We start from the raw sequence: 21,164 nt of genomic DNA on the forward strand, positions 1-21,164 counted from the left end.
TTGCTAAGGTTGGATATGTCAGAACAGAGGGAGAATTTGAATATTTGTGATTTATGGCTTTTATTTTTGTTTTGACAGCTTCAGTTTCAAATTCAGATTTCCTCAATGGCGAGACAACACAGAATGTGCTGCTTTCTTGTCAGCATCATGAATTACTGTTATACTGATGACACAAGAACAGTGTTATATGAATATCTTTCTACGAATAAATACAGTGTAAACCCCATGTTTCCTGTTGTTCATTAGAATGTCCTGAATAACTAAACTAAGAACATTCTTATGCCAGGCAATTTTTTACCTCTGGAATTCCATTGTTTCTTTATTCCAAGAGAAATTAAATTATCAATGGGTACAGTCACCTCTGCAATCACCTTTATACTTGAAAATATGTATTAATTCATATCATATTCACACTAAGGAAAGTGACTTATGATTCCATAGTTAGTAGTCCATAGATAACAGAATATGTCTACCAGCAATATTGGGAGGTATATTTGAGACAATACATTAAAAATGTTTAGCATTGCCTCTAGAACACAGCAAGCACTTACTAAATGTCACTGTGACGTTTAATTTTAGGTGGATTAAGGAGTTCTTAGCTGATACAGCACGATTTCTCTAAAGGGTCTGCAAGCACATTTCTGGCATTATTGCCATTGGACTACATCAGGAAGATTTACCTTCACGTAGCATGGGAAACCACTATCTATGTGGCCAAAGGCCTGAAGAGAACAAACAGGCAAAGGAAAAGCTCCTCCTCTGTGGAGTTGGGACCAGTTTATTCTGCTTCTAGATATCAGAACTCCCATTTGGACTCTAGGACTTGTATCAGCAGACCTTTCAGTACGTTATGTTTTTGCTAAGACTAAATGCTACACTTCAGTTTCCTTGTTTCTGATTCCCTAAGCCGTGCTGTTGGCTTCTCTCTGTCTCAAGTTGCAGACTGACTTTCATGGGTCTTCTCTACCTCCATAACCATGTACAACAATTCCCCTAATAATTCTCCTCTTTTCCACATCTATCATCTATCCACTGTATTGGTTCTGCTTCTCCAAAGAATTCCAATGCAATTACATTTCACTATCATAATTTGATTCTAGTGGACATCTATTGCCCCTTTGAATGATGGCATTTCATTTTTCTTTGGAGGAGCATTTCTATACCAATTTCAATTGGCTGTGAATACCTCTACTCTCCAGGGACAAGCTTATGATTTGGACCTTATGAAATAACCACACAGTGAGTGACAGTTACAGGATGGGCTGATGACTCAAGCCAGGTTGGAAAAAAAGGACTCCCTGGAGACCTGTTGAAACCACTGGTGAAAAGTTAGCTCAGATACAGTTTAAAGAATCAAAAGACCACTAGGTAGATAAACTGAATAGAAAGGAAGAAGAACTAAGAGACAGGAAAAAAAAAAACAGTAAGATTCACAATAGTGGGCCCAACACGATGGCGTAGTGGTTAAGGTCCTCACCTTGCTCACGCTGGATCCCATATGGGCGCCGGTTCTAATCCCGGCAGCCCTGCTTTCCATCCAGCTCCCTGCCTGTGGCCTGGGAAAGCAGTCAAGGACAGCCCAAAGCCTTGAGATCCTGCACCTGTGTGGGAGACCAAGAACAGGCTCCCGGCTTCGGATTGGCTCAGCTCCAGCCATTGTGGCCACTTGGGGAAAGAATCATCGGACAGAAGATCTTCCTCTCTGTCTCTTCTCTCTGTATATCTGACTTTCCAATAAAAATAAAATAAATCTTTAAAAAAAAATTCACAATAGTATTTAGAACCAGTGACTTAAGGGCGATCCTCCTGAATCTTGTGGACCACCTTCAAATTTTTTTATAGATTTCAAATTTTTCAATAGTAAATGAATGTATCAATTAAAATTAAATTTTAGGTCATTTTCAAAGTTTACCAAAACTACGACCTCAAATAAAAAACTAAATAAATACATAAATAATAAAAGCTTAGTAAAACAAGAGCTTAGTTCTCACCCACTTTACAATCCACATGACTTGGGAAGCCCTCACTGATTTTATCACAACTGGAATACATAAATGCAATACTGGTCCACGGCAGGGGATGATAAGTCACAAGAAATTAGTGTACACCATTTGTGCTGATATCCTTGTGCATAGACATGGTCATATGATGCCAAAACTCACTATGGATAAATCCCCAAATGTAATCTTTCTTCTTGCCCATAAAAAGCAACCAGTCTGGGAGAATCAAGATGGCGGAATAGCGAAAGGACACGTTTTTTTTAAGATTTATTTTTATTATTATTTTTTTTGAAGATTTATTTTTATTATTTTTTTATTGGAAAGGCAGATAGACAGAGAGGAGAGACAGAGAGGAAGATCTTCCATCCGATGATTCACTCCCGAAGTGAGCCGATCCTTAAATGTGCATATGAAAAAAAAATCAATTGACATATAAAGGAATGCCAATTAAACTCACAGGAGCTCTCTCACAGGAAACTCTACAGGCAAGAAAAGAATGGAGTGACATACTGCAGATTCTAAAAGAAAACATTGTCAGCCTAGGATAACATATCCAGCAAAGCTTTCTTTTCTCTTTGAACATAAAATAAAATTCTTCCACAGTAAAGAAAAGTTAAAAGAATTTGCCTCTTGGGCCTGGCGGCATGGCCTAAAGTCCTCACCTTGAATGCACCAGGATCCCATATGGGCGCCGGTTCTAATCCCAGCAGCTCCACTTCCCATCCAGCTCCCTGCTTGTGGCCTGGGAAAGCAGTCTAGGACGGCCCAAAGCCTGGGGACGCTGCACCCGCATGGGAGACCCGGAAGAAGTTCCTGGATCCTGGCTTTGGATCGGCATAGCATCGGCCGTTGCGCTCACTTCGGGAGTGGAATCATCAGACAGAAGATCTTCCTCTCTGTCTCTCCTCCTCTCTGTATATCTGACTTTCCAATAAATAAATAAATAAATCTTAAAAAAAAAAAAAAGAATTTGCCTCTTTCAAACCTGCCCTACAAAGAATACTTCAAGCTGTTCTCTTGACAGAAAAGAGGAATAGCACCCTCCAAAAACAAAGGCAAACAGGAAGAACATCGCAGTAAAAAGACAACAGAAGACTAAACCAATGAACAACCCATTCCTAAAATGATAGGTCCAAAGTACCACTCATACATATTTAACTCTGAATATAAATGGCTTAAGCTCAAACGTCATAGATTAGTGGACTGGATTAAAAAACAAAACCCATCTGTTTATTGTCTGGAGGAGACACACTTCAACAAAGATCGGCGGAAACTCTATCACATGGGTTTTGTTGTTTTCTGTTGGTTTCATCTCTTCAAAACACTTTCTTCTGATTAAATCATTCAATGGCTCGTAGATTATGCAGTGGCATCATTTTCTTCAAGAAGGTTCTTGATTTTCATTTCTTCAGCTACACGTTAGTCATTTAATAGCATGTTACTTAACTTCTTGGTGTTGTTAATTTCTTTTTTCTCCCTGATGTTGATTTTATTTTGTGGCTCTATTTAAGGGGATGTATAGTAGCTGTGTAATGGAGACTGTCATATCTAGTAACATGTTATTTAACTTCATGGCATTGTAAAAATTTCTATTTTTCTTTCTATTGTTGATTTTGTATCATGACTTTTCATTTAAGGGCAGGTACAGTAACTGTGAAATGGAGACTAACATCCAGATGTGAGGATGCAGGGTAGTATGCATTTCTGCTTCCAGACAAAGATGGACTTGCAATGAAACTGTTTGTTGTATCTTGACAATAGGATAATGGACTCTCTGCCAATCTCCATGCCCACAATGATGGACATATGACTGTGTATGAAGAATTATATTTTAGTAATGATATAGAGGAACTAGGTAGGGGGGAGGGAATTGGGTATGGGATAAGGGAATATGGAACTGTATCATAAAATGATGATAGTAATAATAATAAAATGTTTTAGAAAATTAAAAAAAAAGAAAATTAAAAAAAAAAAGCAACCAGTCTGGTGACACATTATTTCTCTCACACTTCTTTACATTCCTGCATCACACACACCCTACCCCACCCCCTCCACAACAGACAGACAGAAGCCCAGAAGCCTAGATGTCTACGCCCCTATTGGCCTGCTGGATCCCAGGAGCCTATGCAGGTTATGGGGTCAGGAGCAGACTAGACAATATGAAACCAGGATGGCTCTTCTTAGAGGTATCATCCCAGAGTGAAACTGAAATAGCTTCATCAAATCTAAAGGAGTCAGAGGGGGTAAGCAAAATCAAATACAAGTTCATTGGATGGATCCAGAGAGAGAGCACATCTAGTAAAAACAGACAAGGCAGAGGTTAGGAGGCAGAGCCTGGGGGGATTCATTAGCTGTGAAAACCGGAGCTATAGATACTTTCGGTAGAGTGCTAGAAGTTTCTGCTCAGGCAGAAGGACACAGACTCGTGATACCTCTTTATCAAAGCCAAGGAAGATATTACCTCTCTCTCATAGAGGTCAGGTTCAGAGAGGAAAAATGGTTTTCCCAAGGTCACACAACTAGTAAGAAGGAGGAGTTTAACTTAGTGTTTAAGATGCCTATATTCTATCTCAGAGTATCTAGATCTCATGCCCAACTCTGGCTCCTAACTCCAGTTTTCTAACAGAGCCTACACAGCCAAGTAACTGTCCTGCCACACATATTGGGGAGACCCGAATTAAGTTCTTGGCTCCCAGTATGGGCCCTAATCATTGTGGGCCATTTGAGGAGTGAACAAAGCAGATCTAGAATCAATCTCTCTTTCTCTGTCTCTGTCTCTTTCTTTTTCTCTCTCAATCCCTCCTTCCCTCTCAAATCATAAAAAAATTTTAAGAATATTGTATAATATTCCAGCATTCCAGCATTCAATCTCCAGTATAAATCAGATTATTTTCCTCCCTTAGCCCTCTCCATCCTACCTTAAATAAATTCATGTGTTTTAAATCCACACGTTTTTCCATTACACTTATTTTCTATGAACTTTTTGAGTCATTCTCACATGCACAGCTTCTAAAAATGTTTGCATTTACCTTTTAATTCTGCTTCCATAAGTTTCTTTTTTTTAAGATTTGTTTTATTTTTATTAGAAAGACAGATACACAGAGAGGAGGAGAGACAGAGAGGAAGCTTTTCTGTTTGGTGATTCACTCCCCAAGTGGCCACAATGGCCAGAGCTGAGCCAGTCCGAAGCCAGGAGCACGGAGTCTCTTCTGGGTCTCCCACACAGGTGCAGGATCCCAAGGCTTTTGGCCGTCCTCGACTACTTTCCCAGGCCACAAGCAGGGAGATGGGTGGGAGGTGGAGCAGCTGGGATACGAAATGGTGCCTATAAGGGATCTGGTGTGTGCAAGGCAAGGATTTTAGCTACCAGGCTACCGTGCTGAGCCCTTTCCATAAATTCCTAAAGTGCTTTACAAGCTTAAGGAAAATATAAATGAGAGAAAACAGATGTAGCCATGCCATTTATGCACCAATTCTAGAGCTAGATTTTGTAGCTACAGCTCTCTTTGATCTCTTGGTAGATCTGTTTAGAAATCGTCCCTAGCCATATCAAGTTATCTCTAAACTCTTCAGTTACTAGCCATGGATTTTAGTGTCTTTAATATTGCCTATAGTAACCATGGGTGTGGTGCAGCACTATAAACCCCTGCTTGCAATGCTGACATAATGCATCAGTGAGTGGGTTACAGTACAGGCTGCTCCAATTCTGATCCACTGCCCCACTACTGCACCAGTAGGGCAGTGCAATCAACAGAGTAGACCAAGATGGAGCTCCTGGCTTCTGCCTTCATCATGACCCTGCCCTGGCTACTGCAGCCATTTGGGAAGTGAAAGTAGAAAATCAGTCCATCTCTCAATCTCTCTCTCTTTCTCCCCTGCCCCCTCTTTACTCCTACTCTCCTTCCCTCCCTCTTTTCCATTCTCTCTGATGCTCTTCCTTTCAAATAACATAAATAAATCTTTCTTTAAAAATCATTGTGTGCAGAGTTCTGATTGTGCTACTGATGGAGCAGAAGATGACAGCCCACTATTTACAGTTCCAGACCCTGAGACTTTGATGCAAGTTTTGCTCTTCTTCCCCAGCAACAGCCCATATGTTCATGAACAGTTTTATAAGATGCTTGGATCTTCCCATGTCCAGGCCTGGACCTTCCTGGGACCTATAGCCTCAGATTTGTGGTATCTCAGAGGTCTACCTCTTCTACTCTCAGAGAGGGAAAAAATGTGCCAGTGCTTCTAAGAGCCCTTCTGCAGTTCCCCAAACACAGGGAAGCCCACCCCCACACAAGTGTCAGCTCTCTGTTAGTAGCAATTCAGAATGACTTCTCAGAGCAATCCCTCAGTCTCCCACGATACTTGTCTGACAACCCCTTAATCTTAGCAAGAGCTGCATTAAACCAACCTGTCATCATCGTCCCTGCACACAGTGGCAGCTCACAGAGAGAGAGAGACACTCACTGAGAACCAAACGTTTCAAATCATGAAAGGAAATCACCATTTAGGGGGCCTGTTGCTTCCTGGCCAGAGCACGAGAGAGGAGAGACAGGACATACAAAGCAGCACAGGATTAAATTCATGTTTCAAGTGAGCTGCCAAATCCCAGGGACTATCAGCAGTTGTCCAAAGAAATGTTTAAACAATCACTACTCTCAACACCTAGGTGTCTGCACTATTGGATTAAAACAAAGGAATGACAGATGAAATCTGCAGCAAATGGGATTCATCTTGAAAAATTCAAAGAATTCTGTTATTACCTTGGTTATTAGAAGCTGTTTCACTAAGCATTTCTGTAACACTGTTAAATTCTACTCCTTTGTCTAAAAAAAAAAAGAAAGAAAAAAGAAATACAACTACATCCACCTGACACCCCAAAATATTTTGTAACCTTAAAGGGGAAAAATAACAATACCAAAAAGATGTATTTGCTCCAAAGGATTGAATGAAGAAATCCTCCTTCAGAATCAGCCCTTCTATAAGATATATAATTACAAGATAATTATTACCATTTGACTTGTAAACTTTCAATGTTTGATACTTTTTCATTTGCAATGCCCTTTCAAATACATTCTTCAAACGTTTAGTGTAAGTCAAATGTGTAATTTTGATAGTAACATCAGTCCCTATCCTTCATGCTTTCATTGTGGTCAGAATGACCTGTCCTACCCCTTGACTCTGAGTTTAGCCAGGTGATTCACTTTGGCCAGTTAGATGAGAATAATTGAGAAACAAGCAGACATTTATAAAAGCATTTACGTATTTCTGCTTATATGTTGGTACTCCTGCCCACAGGAAGGTGCCCAAGTTAGGCTTCTGCAACTTGAAAAATACACATAGCATTCCTCACAATAAGCAGACCTCAGACCCAGGAGTAATCCAAACAAGAACACCAATCCTACCTAGTCAACATCCAAATCACCCTTGACACATGAAGAAATACACATCTGTGGCTTATTATGATACCACATTTGCTTACATTATTATTACCAAATGCTATTGCTTATTGTCATACCATTAATTATAAGGTGTGGTTATCACACAACATCCCACAATAGATAACTGATATGTCAACTACATGTCCTGCACTGTACTAAGATGCAACATTCATGGCAGGAAAGAACATGGAAAAGACCCTCACTCTTACATTACTGATTATATTGCCAGTTTAAAATTTATAACCGCTCTATGTAATAAGCTCTATTATTATATACACATGAGGAAAGTGCTCAAAAACAGTTGTATTGCTTGGTCCAAATAATTACAGCTAGATAAAATAAAAGGGATTCTAAGCCAGGCTATATGATACAGTGAGAAATCCACATAAATCCAGTTTGCATCATAAATGTATATAAATTTCTGTGAGGATTAACAGAAGTCAGGAAGCTCAAGCACTAGGCTCAGGGACATGAAGATCAGAACAAAGTTTCACTATGGACAAAACTGTTGCTGCATTGGCATGGTTGTTGTAGATTGTTTGCTGTCATGATGCTGTCCGAACCTAGAAGTTGACTACTTGACCAATGCTTTATAAAATGAAAATACAACGCTCATTGTTCAAATATTAAGAATTACGAAAAGCTTAACATCAAAAGCTTGCATGAAGCATGGAACCCGTAACTAAATGAGATGAACATTTCCAGTCAAAGCATTGTCTTGGAAAGAGCAAACACTCAATAATAGTGGTGCAAGCTGTCACCATCGTTATTACATGTTTACTGAAGTAATGAAGGGAATCCCAGGAGATGTGAAGCCCTTTAACCCTTTTCAAATGCTTGTATGCCCATTTTCTCACATGGCTTTCATAAACAGCTCTGAGAAGCAAGGAAAACAAAGGCTTCCCTGGCCCATATCTACAGAAATGGAAACACCGAAAGGGTATATGGTTTTGCAGACGTTGTACACAAGGAACTGCTGAAATCAGCCTGGTACCCCAGATATTCTAGCCTTCTAGTCTTTCCACCAAGTGCCCCGAGCTCCAGCTACATCTTATTGGACAAAACTGCCATTCAGACAAATTTATATATGTAGCTAATCAGTTCCAAAGCATCCAGGTGAGATTAAGAACTTACTTAGTGTAGAGATCCAAACCAGAAGCCATCCATTTGCTTCTCCAAGCAGCTTACCTGTCCTATGATTTATCTTAAATACCATTGTGTCTTTGGAGCAAAATACTGGCTACCCAAAAAAGAAGTGGAAGAAGGGCCCAGTGGATCACTAGAACCCAGGATATGGAATTTGGACATTGGAATTCTCATCTGATTCTTCCACAGACTAGCCTGCAGCAGCCAGGTACTTAGCCAAGAATATCTCAGTCAGAGCAACATTGGTATTTTGGGCTGTATCACTCTTTGTTGTGGAGAGATGTCCCGTGATTTGTAATATCTGTAGCAGTAATCCTTGCCTCTATCTACTGGGCGCCAGCAGCACAACAGTGCTACCTCTAGAAGTGACAACAAAAATCTCTTCAAACATTGCCAATTGTCCCTAGGGGAAAGAGAGGGGGCAAAAAATTGTCCCCAGTCTAGAACACCTGATTTAGCCTCTCTGTGTGGCAGTGCCGACATAAACAACTGAGATCATGACAGACTCTCTGCTTCTTCAGGTTCTAAGGATTGAACGGCATGATCATGCACTGCTGTAGTGTACGAACTAGAACAGAGCTGGATGGCCAATAAACAGCACATGGTATTATTTTTATAGTGCCTGTCAAGGAATGGAGATTTTTGCAGGATCTCCATAAGATTCCTGGATTGGAGATTGAAAATGTAATTCAGTAGATGTATACTGAGGATCCATTTTTAGAGAAATCTTGCCATATTCTGAGAATTATAGTTTGAATAACATAAGGGGTGGGTGTTTGGTCAGCAGTTAAATCACTGCTTGGGACTACCATGTCCTGAGTTCCTGGTTCAGGTACTGGCTCCACTCAAAATTCCACGTTCCTGCTTTATCTGCATCTTGGGAGGTAGCAGGTGACAATGCAAACACTTGGGTTCCTGCTACACAAAGGGGAGACCTGGGCTGAGTTTCAAGCACCTGGATTCAGTCTGACCCATCCTCAGCTATTGTTCTCTCTCTTCCCCCACCCCTTTCTGTCTCTCTCTCTCTCTCTCTCTAATAAAATAAAACAAACACAATTTTAAAATAAACAGATTATATTCCACTCTTACAGGAGTTCCATACCTAATGAGAATCTCACAGTTCAAATTTAGTTTACACCCTTAGCCTTGCTCTGCCACCTACATGTGTGACATACAGCAAGTTTGTTTCACTTTGCTGAGCCACTGTCTCATTTCTAAAATGAAAATAATAACAAAAATTCCTAAGAGACTTAGTTCCTAACTACTAGCTGCACTCTGTCACAATCACACCTAAGTCTCCTGATTCCTCTTCTTTTCACCACATTGCCTACGCCTGAAAGAGTAAGACCTTAGCATACCTTAATGGGGGATGCTATTTCCTTTAAAGAGAACTTGCACAGCCATCCAGGAGGTGACTAGGGCTCTGAGTGTTGAGATCAGATGGACCTGGGCTCATGACCCTGGCAGTCCCCTCACTTCTCATCCATCTTTTGATTCACCTTTGCTATATGATGGGGATGACAAGGGTGCACACTTCAGAGTGTTCCTATGAGGACAGAATGAGATTATTCATGTATAACATCGAAGAGAACACAGCACAGTGGAAGCACTCAATGCTCTGTCGCCATGGTGATGATGGTACTGCATGGGAGAGGAAGATGCTGACCAAATAGGGGAAGAGGAAGAAATGGCTCTCCATGGGGTCATTCAACAACCGTTGGAGAACTGCCATGGGAGTCAAGAACTTCATCTACCTCCATGACCGTGGGCCATAACCTTCCCCTCCACCCCAGTCCCTCTTGAGCCAATTGTAGGAGTTTTTTCACAGTCGTTCACCAAAGGATTCAAGTGGATTAATATATGTATGTATATATTTATGTAGACCAGAAAGAGGGAAAGTGCAACTTCTAGTTGGAACCTAAATTTCCTGCCTCCGAAGCCCAGCTGGGTAGCAGGATCTCTAACAGAAAACAGCCGCACAATTAGCTGGAGTTCTGTAGCTGTCTGCGGCAGACTGCTTACGCCAATGTCTCGATAGGTGGTCTCCCAGTTCATCAGTTCATAAATAAGTAATTTGAAATGTGCTCCTCAGGGAAATTTTCCTCCTGCTCTCCCCAACAGACTGTACTCATCAGTTTTCCCATTCTCCAGGTAGCTGCCGTCCTCATTTATAATGGCCAGAGGAACTGCACTGTTCTAATTCCTGCTTCATTACGTTGTCTAATGCAAGTGTTCGCCAGCCTCACAACTCCACATTTCTTTATATCGATAAGAAAAAAAACTTTGCATATATTATTTATTAGCCCTTTGGAAGAAGCTTTGCTACAGCTTTAAATGGAATATTTTTACATACAAAGCAAGGCAGGCTGGTTGAGTTCTGGACAAAGGTTTGGGAATGGGGCTCATCAGCTTTCAAATAACACATCCATGTGCACTGGGTTGGTGTGCACACACAGCACAGAAGCCACAACATAACATGCAACAAGCTTTCCACACACAGGCATCGCTGCTGCCTTTACCTCCTCCACACATTAGACCGGCATAAGCTTTGTACACATTTTAACACAATGTTGCAATCTTTTATTTTTCCACCCGAGAAATTGCACAACTGGATCAAAAGCACCTGGTGACTTAAGACTATCAGGGTCCCCCACTGGCGAAGCTAATGGAGTCACTAATTTGCCTGGCCAATAAAACCAATGATTTCTATACTAAAAGCCTTTGAGTGAAGCCTCCAGGGCTTGCCCCAGGGTAATGGAGGGGGGTTAGTTTCCTCTTAGCCAATAACCTAATTATTTTTTTAAAGCACTAACTGTACCTTTCATTATAATAATGCATATAATTGATTTTACTGATTATGTCTTTCATGGCATCTATTAGTTGCTGGGAACTATATTTACTTCTTTTTGTTGTTTTTATGATTGTTTAGCTTTAGGGGCCCATAACAAGTAATTAATAAAATATGTTAATCTGAGAGTAATTTACCTAATGAGATCTCTAGGAATGCCTTTCTCTCCTGATAACAGAATTCCTCAGAAGGCCTTTGTAGAAGGCAAAGATTTCCTGTGAAATCTTGGCACCATCTGAAACATAAATTTGGTATTTATGTGTTTGTTTTCTTAGCCTATGAACAGCCAGAGAATCACAACCGAAATCTTTAGAATTGGATGTTGTGAATTGTCCAATTTCAAAGAAAATTGCCCTCTTATGTAGGGTAAAAATCAACACCTTTATTACCAAGAACAACTACTCAGGTGAAATTGGCCACTGTCTGGTGAGAGGGAGTGAAAAATCTAGTAGGCATGATCTCTCTAGCCTACACACCTACCTGTGTGAGAGGTGTCAGTGAGTGGAAATCCAGGTTCCTCTGGGATGCTAGTCAGACACCTCTGATGAGATCCATGTCTCAAACTGGTGCTTAAATGAAGGCTTGGCTCAAGTGCAAGTCCATGCCTAGAGATTGGCAGCTTCGCTTACATCATTTCCTCACTCAATATCATCACTTTAAGATGCAGTGGAATAATGGTATCTATCCTATGGAATCCTTTAGAGAATGGAAGGTTAAGTTCTGGATAGTCCCCAATATTCACTTTGAAATTCTGGAATGAAAGAATCCAGAGTGTAACACATAGCGATGTTTCTTCAGCATGATGGACATTTGGGATGTGTGATTATTTGCTGGGGCAGAGATTCAGGGAAGGGTGTGTGTAGGGAGTGGCATGTGCTATGTACTTAGCATCTTTTCTACCTCTAGCCACTAGGTGCCAATATCAGTCTTCTTCTTGTAGTTGTGACAACCGAATTTGCCTCCAACTATCGTTTGGGACTAAAGCAGATGCAGTAATCCTAATTCCCACGCCTAAGAACTACTGCACCAGAGACTGGGTGACAACTGTCTTAAAGTAACAATGCCCTTTCTGAGAACCAGCTGACAGTATCCATGAGAGAATCACTCGGGGAACACAATGTAGGGCAGTCTAGAGTGACTTCCTCCAACTCTTACTGTCATCAGAGAGTAATTTCAGAACTAGGTTTCAGTGAGTTTCTCCCACTGCCATATAGGAATTTCTCTGCCACCAAGGACAAATCCTCATTAGGAAACAGGAATCCTTGGCCCGGGGTTATACTGATTCTAGACAATGAGTTACATGCCAAGAAAGGAAGAAACCAGTCTTACATACAACAAACTAAGACAAAACCAAAGGACCCACCAATATGAAATAACATGTTTATAAACATGTAGATTATATATATGTGTGTGTGTGTATTCCACACATGCATAAGCTTCTAATATAAAACAATGAAAAACTTCAGTAAACTACCTGATGATAAAGAAAAAATGAAATGTTATTTAGACCTATCCCCTATAAAAGCAAAGTATGGAGGCCAGCATGGTAGCCTAGTGGCTAAAGTCCTCACCTTGCACACTCCGAGATCCCTTATGGGAACAGGTTCTAACCCCAGTAGCCCCGCTTCCCATCTACCTCCCTGCTTGTGGCCTGAAAAAGCAGTCAAAGAAGGCGCAAGGCCTTGGGACCCTGCACTTGCGTGGGAGACCCAGATGAAGCTCCAGGCTCCTGGCTTTGGATTGGCTCAGGTGCAGCCATGCGGCCGCTTGGGGAGTGAATCATCGGACAGAAATTCTTCCTCTCTGTCTTTCCTCCTCTCTGTAAATCTGACTTTGCAACAAAAATAAATAAATCTCAAAAAAAAAGCAAAGTATGAAATCAATAACACCCAAAACAAACCTGTTTGTTCTGTGACTTTGACACCTATCTCTTTTAAAATTAACATCTCAGATACTTTTTTTTTCTGTTTTTACCTTTTTTTTTTCAATGTCATGTTAATTTGGGCTTTTTTTCTACAGAGGAGTAATTATTTTAATTTATATTTGTAACATAGTAATTATTTCCCCCAAAATTAAAGGTGAGCTGTCACAAACAAAATAGTCACTTCTCAACTCCCCATTCCCCTGTAACAGTTCCAGCCCAGTTATAATACAGATAAAACAGCAATGTTACATTAAATAGAAATTTTCCAAAGTTTTTTTTTTTAAACTTAGCAGTTTATAGTATTCAAGCAAGGTTCTACAGAACTTCGTGCAATCTAGGGCAATCAAAACAGTCTTGTAACTCTAACAAGCCACATATTAACAATTGAAGACTAGAACATTCCTAGGCAGGCGAGCAGAGAAACCCCCAATTATTTAGCAAGTGAGGAATAACTGAACTCTACATCCTACCAGGTGAGGTCTAGGAAAAGCCAAGTCAGATACTTTCTAATTCAGTCTATTTCTAATTCAGATTGAGATTTACTTGAAGAGGTCAAATCTTTCATCCAGTGAGAAAAAGAACCTTCATGTACTAGTACAAAATTGCTTTAATTGAGATTTGGGCTAGAATTCACTTCCAGAGAAACTTATAATTGGGTTAGGAATGATGGATCCAGAGAGTTTCCTCCTGGAAAAAATGTTGTACGTTTAAGTGTTATGCTACAACAGACTTCGTGACATACACATATATCATTTCACGCGACAAACTGGAGCTGGCCAATTTGAGCAATCAGTTGTTGGCCTCCCTTTTTAGAAAAAGAAAACAAACCTGCAATTGCTTTCATACGTATTCTGCCATACAAACATACTTACATGCAGACACATACACACATCACATGTATGTAATAGTACACAAAACCACATATGCACAAAATAACCAAAGAAAAATCGCCCAAATGTGTGTATATGCAAGGCTATCACACACTCACTCAAAAATAAGTACATGTTGATGCTCAAAGTCACAAATTAGATTTTCCACAAGAGGAAAGAACCTATGCTTGAAGTAACACTAAAGACAGAAGAACCCAAGTACTTTTTTTTTTTAGTACCATAAAATTTTAACTAGAACTTACTATTTGGAAATCATTAGAGTAAATGTTCCGGGGAAAATTTTTTAAATCTTTTTTGCTTACATTTGTGTTATATATTTGCCTTGTTTCTACTTTCAGTTACCTAGGTTGCTCGTCAGAGGATATCACCAACAATTTTTTGTAGTCGGGTCTTTAATATCTTAATTGAACCCTGATGCACACTCAGCCACTCACATCCAAATATGAAATATGGAAACCCATGCCTGCTGATACTCAGCATGGTTCTTTGAGTTACTGTGATGGGCTCCACTTGGAAATCTGGAAGACCTGGGATTCTAATCCTAGCCTCCCATTTGCTCTCCACTCATACCTTGTTCAGATCTCAGTCCCCCAGCTACTAACAAACAAACAAGACAGTAGAGTATATCTTCTGACATTATTTGGTTAGCTTCCCCTATCTATGATTCCTACCTCTTGCCCAAGGTCACCCACAGCTTGGTGCCACCAAATAGAACTAGAGGTATTTCTGCCTCCTGGTTCAAGGCCTTTTCCACAAAGCTGTTCATGCACACAAACGCCCAAGTCCTCTCCCCTCCCTCTGCTCTCCCTGCTCCTCATTACTATGCATCTCCCCTCTTCTCTTCCTGCAACCCATCTACAAGCACCCTGCCCCCTACAGCTCGCTCAGCAGGTAGTGCAGGAACAGATAGCAATGGGGAAAGACAGGGGTTACCTTGCCCAGGGACCCCTTTATCTGAAGTTGTCCTCAAAAGCAGAAATGAGTTGATTTGCATTTTCCCACTGAAGCATGCAGAGTAGCTGAGGAATGTTTCTCGTTACCCAGCACCGTCTTCTCTGGTTTGCCCTGAGGCCTTCTCTGGGGCTGCAGCAGCTCTGAAAACACCTGTATGCTACCCATTTAACTACAAGCTTCAGATAAATCTTTTTGGGGTTTCAAAAGGGAAAGACTAATGCTTTCCCTCCCCAGCATACATTATCCTTCTTGTGAATGCTGAAGGCAGAAATTAACTCTATTCATCCTGGATACAATCTGTCTATTCAGACAACACCCAAATTCCCTGTTAATGGGCTTACAGCTAATAGCCTTCTCATTCACTCATTCACCCAGCAAATATTTACTGAGTATCTGCTGTATGCAAAAGTGCTATACTGGGTCCACATTGCCTAGAGGGGCAACTTTCACAAGGATGCTGCTCTCAAACTGTTCAGGAAATAATGAGCCCTGATGTGCCCAACTGTAGTCACATGCTACCCACACACCTCGCTGAAACTTAAATTTGGCTCAGGCATTCTTATGGCCCTTTTGAGACCATAAGTCAGTCCATGACTTTTGCAAACTCCTGGTCTTCTTTTTCCACTACCACATCTTAGCTTGCTTCCTTGCAAGGAAACAGGACCTCATGGTTTGAGGAACTTGAAGGAATGAAGAGAGGAGTGATGTAACATACCACTTAGTCTTCCAGCATGTTTGTGGCTACCTGCTCACTGCTCTCTGGGTCACAATGTCTAGGTTCCCCAAAGTGTAATACCTCACAGTGTACCCTTCTCTCTAATGTGTAAGCTTGTGCCCATTTCCTCCATTCTGATACTTCTGACAGACCAGTGCTCCAAAGAAATACTAAAAACTTAGGAAATAACATTTTCAACATCGTGGGAGCATGTTTCCTAGTGAGTTAGACACAGCTAAGATGCCCTTGTCCCATACTGGAATACTTGAGTTTAATTGCCAGCTATTGCACCCAATACCCACAGATCCTGGGAGACAGAAGAAATGGTTCAACTTGGGTCTCTATCGTGGGAAACCTGGATTGAGTTTCCAGCTCTGGCTCCGAGTCTCCCCCACCAAGGCAATTATGGACATTTGGGGCATGAACCAGTGGATGAGAGAGCTCCGTCCCACTCACTCCTACATATCTATCCCTGCCAGCCTCTTAAAGTTTTATTTTAATGTTTTATCCATCTTTTTATCAAACAATTATAGTAACATTAGAAATGGATGGAAACCATGAGATTATGCCTGGCTCGAAGCAGGCAATTAATAATTCTGCTAGAAGATATATTTTTATTATTATTTTATGATACAGTTCCATAGGCTCTGGGATGTCACTTCCCCTCCCTAACTACTGATTTTCCCTCCAGTATTACAATGGATAGTCCTTTTTGAACAGTTATATGTCCATCATTCTACCACTGGAAGTGTTTCCCAACATTGTAGGCTTGGAAATGTCAGAGAGTCCAACATCCTACTGTCAAGAGTCCATCTTTGGTCTGCATGCAGAGAAACACACTGACTGCACTATGTTCCACATCTGGACATAGTGGAAGATATATGTTTTAAGAAGAGGATTGGAAAAGGTCAATGGAGATTCAGGACAAGAAAGGACGACTTGTAAAGAATGCAAAGGAAGAGTTTCGTCAAATACAACATATGAGACTATGGATAAGCATTATCTCCCATGCCTCATACCTTTCTCTTCCTCATCCTTTTACACTTCTTTTTCCTTCTTTCCCCCTTTTCAGCCCTTACTGAAACATCATGAGTTATTCAGGATCTAAACAAGAGTAGTAAAATCCCAAACAGTCTAAGAAAGAAGAACTTTTGGAACTCATTTACACCACTTCTTTCATTTCATGAAGAATGTGTGGTCATGCAGGACACTGGTGGGTAATGCGCACTCAACATCCTCTCCTTTCTGGCCTAGGAATCCAGACCCTTGAGGTCTTTCTTCTGTGGTGTTCTTCCTCTTAATTGCAATGACCAATCAACACTTTGTTAAAGATGTGTTTGCTTATTTGTTGTTGAGAACAGGGATACAGAGACAGAGTCAAGCAAAGGGTCATTTCCATCTATTGTTTCACTACCCAGTATCCACAATAGCCATGGCTGAGCTTTAAAAAAAGCCAGAATGCAGGACGTCCACTCTGGTCTCTGTTGTGGGTGTCAGAAATCCCAATACTTGGGACATCTGTAACCTTCCTGACGGCATTAATGGGAAACTGGATCTGAACCAGGATAGCCATGAGTAGGACCCGGACTGTGATGTAGGATGCTGGGTTCATCAGCCAATGCCCTGATGTTAGTCACCCAGTCAACATTTTCAAATCAGAAAATTTCACATAATGCAGATCAAAGATCTATCACTAGCCTTATTTTCTTTCCCAGCAACAATGGGCTGTGGTTGGGCAGACCCTTTAACTCCCTATTATCTCACACCCAGCACATCCACTGATCATCATCATGGCTTTTGAAACCTTTACCTCCTGGAACAGCCATTTAATCCACTGTTTAAAACAGAAGTTATGACTTTAACATATCCGTGTCTCACTTTAGAGTACCTGCATTTGATTCCCAGCTCTGGCTTCTAATTCCAGCTTCCTGCTATTAAAGACCTAGTGAGACAGCAACAATTGCTCAGTTGGTTGGAATCCTGTCAGTACATGAGAGACCTGGACTGAGTTCTTGGGTTTCTGCTTTGCCTTACCCAGCCCCAGGTTTTGTGGGCAGTTGAGCAGTGAACCAGTTAATGAAAGTTCTAGGTCTCTCTAGGTTCTCTCTCTGTGTGGATATGTGTGTGTGTGTGTGTGTGTGTGTGTGTGTGTGTCTTAACATCTCCTATAAATGAATACTTTTTTGAAAGAGTTGTTCATTTTTACTGGAAACTCAGATTTACAGAGAAGGAGAGAAAGATCTTCCATCCGCTGGGTCATTCCCCAAGTGGTCACAATGACCAGAGCTGAGCCAATCCAACCCAGGATCCAGGAGCTTCCTCAGGGTCTCCCACAGAGGTGCAGGGTCCCATGGTTTTGGGCCATCCTTCATTGCTTTCCCAGGCCACAAGCAAGGAGCTAGATGGGAAGTAGAAAATCCAGGATATGAACCATCACCCATACGGGATCCTAGTGTATGCAAAGCAAGGATTTAGTCACTAGGCTTCACACTGGACCCAAATTAATATTAAAAAAAAAAACAAGCTAGGAGCTTCTGCTGTATAGCTTACAAAATACACCAAGGGGGAAAGGGTGCAGGGGGCAGTGAATATCACCTAGCACTAAGAACTGCAGGCACTCTGCATGCGATAGGATTCTAGACAGATCAAGAACTTCAGAAACTCCTTTTCCCTCCCCACAAAAAATAACTAACAATAACAGTAATAAAAAGTAGACCAAAAGGCAAAATGCTCTTATCAGTGTCTGGTACTGTGTGACATTCCACTCTGTCTTGGAGAAGTATTATAGCCCCCTGACATCTTGATTTGGAATAACGATGATAAAGGGAAAAGAAGTGGCCCCTGAAATACAACTTACTGTCCTCTGACATACAATGGAAGGTCATTCTTCACAGTAACAGCCCTCAGACCCTCTGTATACAGGTGTATACACACACACACACACACGCACACACACGCACGCACACACACACAGTACACAGCACAACACACTCTCATTTCCTCTCTCTCAAAATCAGCCTCATACTCAACTTTATTGGAATTGGATTCAATAAACACAATCAAAAGTTTCTCCTTACAAAGGAAAGTAATTCCTATAAAAAGAAAATAATAACTATGCTTCTTTGAAGATAACAAAGATCATGAACCAGCAGAGCAGACTAGGGAGTGTGGAGCACTGCAATTTGCTTCTGGGTGTGTGGATGTTCAGAAACACAAGACACAGATAACGGGGAGAAAACATGTCGTTTTAGCCCAGATTACTCTACAATACTATCAAAGCAAGAGCCAGATAAATCCCAAAGTACTAAGCCCAAAGTTTTAATAAGTATTCTTTTTGTCTCTCATTCCCAGTGTAAGTTCTGAGAAATGGAGCAAAAGTGTATCAGAGTATATTTCATTTAAATAGTCTAGGCCTGCCACTATGTGAATCCTGTTTTCTGGCATCATTTTAATTAGGAAAGGCGAGAAATTTTTCAGTGTCCCTCCCTTCACTGTGTCCTAAGTGAAGATTTCACAGAGAACTGGCAACCAACACAATGTTGACAGAGTGAATTTTCTTCTCTCATAAGCATTCTTCTAGTCCCCAGATAATACTCCCATTCCTCCCACATTAACTAACACTCACAACTTTCTCCTCCCCTCCCTCCCCCAGCCCACACTTCTCTCCAAAACGTATAACATAATTGTGAAGGCTAATTATCAAATAATGCTTAAGCCTTTGGGACTAAGGTAGGGATGTTCTAGAAATGTTTTTCTAAAATTCCCCAGGCTGCAATACAAACGTGATTAACTAAAACAAAAGGACTTGCTGAAAGTTTCAAAACCAAAATGAGTTTTAACAAAAAAAGTCTAATATATCTTAATATTACACATACACATCGAATAATTTATACATACTCATAGATAAAGTATATCTGCTTTTTAATAGGTCATGGAAATTCTCTGGCATGCTAGGATAAGTCTCTTAAAGAGGGAAGTAATTTGATGTTGATTCATCTTTCTTCTGATACTGAGAGAGCCACCATAGATGTCTCCCCTGAGAGAGAGATCTTCAGCTGGTTCTGAAAGGAGGGCGGAGAAAGCTGCCTCGAGCAAGAGAGAGTAAATCTTGGCAACATAATTCTCCTCCTTGCCTAAACATGAGTAGATAGGGCCTGACAGATGTAGTCTTTATCACAGAGTGGGGCAGGCTCACAGTGGTCTCACAGGACTGTCACATTTTATGAATTGCCGTATTGCTGCACTACATGCTGCAGCGAGCAGAGCTGGGTAGACCAAGAGATACAGAGACACTTGGCCTCCCCTTTCCCCTGCTCCCCTCTACTCCAGGCGCCGGCATTGGTTTTCTGCCTGCATCCTCAGAGATGCAGAAATAGCGGCTGGGGCTGCACCTGTGTGTTCAGGCCAACTCCTCAGCTGTGATGCGTGAAGACATTAAAAATAGCACTGTGGCTGTGCAGATTTCAACTGTCCTGGGACTGTGAGCAGTTACAGAGCAAAAGGGGATGGGGTAGGAGGGGGAGAGCAAATGAGGGGAAGGGAATTCAGAGAAAGCATGCCTGTTAGCCAAGCAGCTATCTTGAAAACAGCTGCAGGGCAGAAATAGGGGCTTCTCCTTCCTTCTTCAGCAGAAACCAGGCCCAGGATGATGATACTGTGCCCAGCAAGCCCCCAAATGGGGAATAGAGCTTAGCCATGACTCTGGGCCGGGAAAGCCAGGAAGTCTAATCTGAGATTCAGACCACAGATGAGTATTCCATGAGATCAGCTCCTGACTCAACATCGTGTAGGAAACAGTGTCTGTGGTCTCTAGGGACTTGCTTTCTAATTGAGGAGCAACTCTTACTGGTTGTCGTTACCTCATGTCCCACAGAGACCTTTGCCTCCCTCATGGGATTCAGGCAGGACAGGGAATTCTGAGAAAAAGGCAACAGGCTTAGGGAAAGATCTGTAGGGCTACTCTTCTGCTCCAAGTCGTTGGGTTAAGTCTGAGTCAACTAATTTTGGGAATGGTAAGACTCACTTTGCACTCTTGCCTATATTCAGACACCAGCCATCTAAACCACATTCAGTTACCTCTGAAGAGCTTTGCGATCCTCACAGCCAGGGAAAATAATGGCACATCTTCCAGAGAAATTTTTCTTTAGGTACCAGAAAGTAGGGCAGGAAAATTACTCATCTTGAGGCAAACATGAATGTAAACTAGTCAATCCAAATATATTTTTCCAGACAAAATACTACCCTTTAAAGAAACT

This window comes from Ochotona curzoniae, unplaced genomic scaffold (assembly GCF_017591425.1).
Source record: "Ochotona curzoniae isolate NIBS_2020 unplaced genomic scaffold, NIBS_Ocur_1.0 contig_1, whole genome shotgun sequence".
Classification (NCBI taxonomy): Eukaryota; Metazoa; Chordata; class Mammalia; order Lagomorpha; family Ochotonidae; genus Ochotona; species Ochotona curzoniae.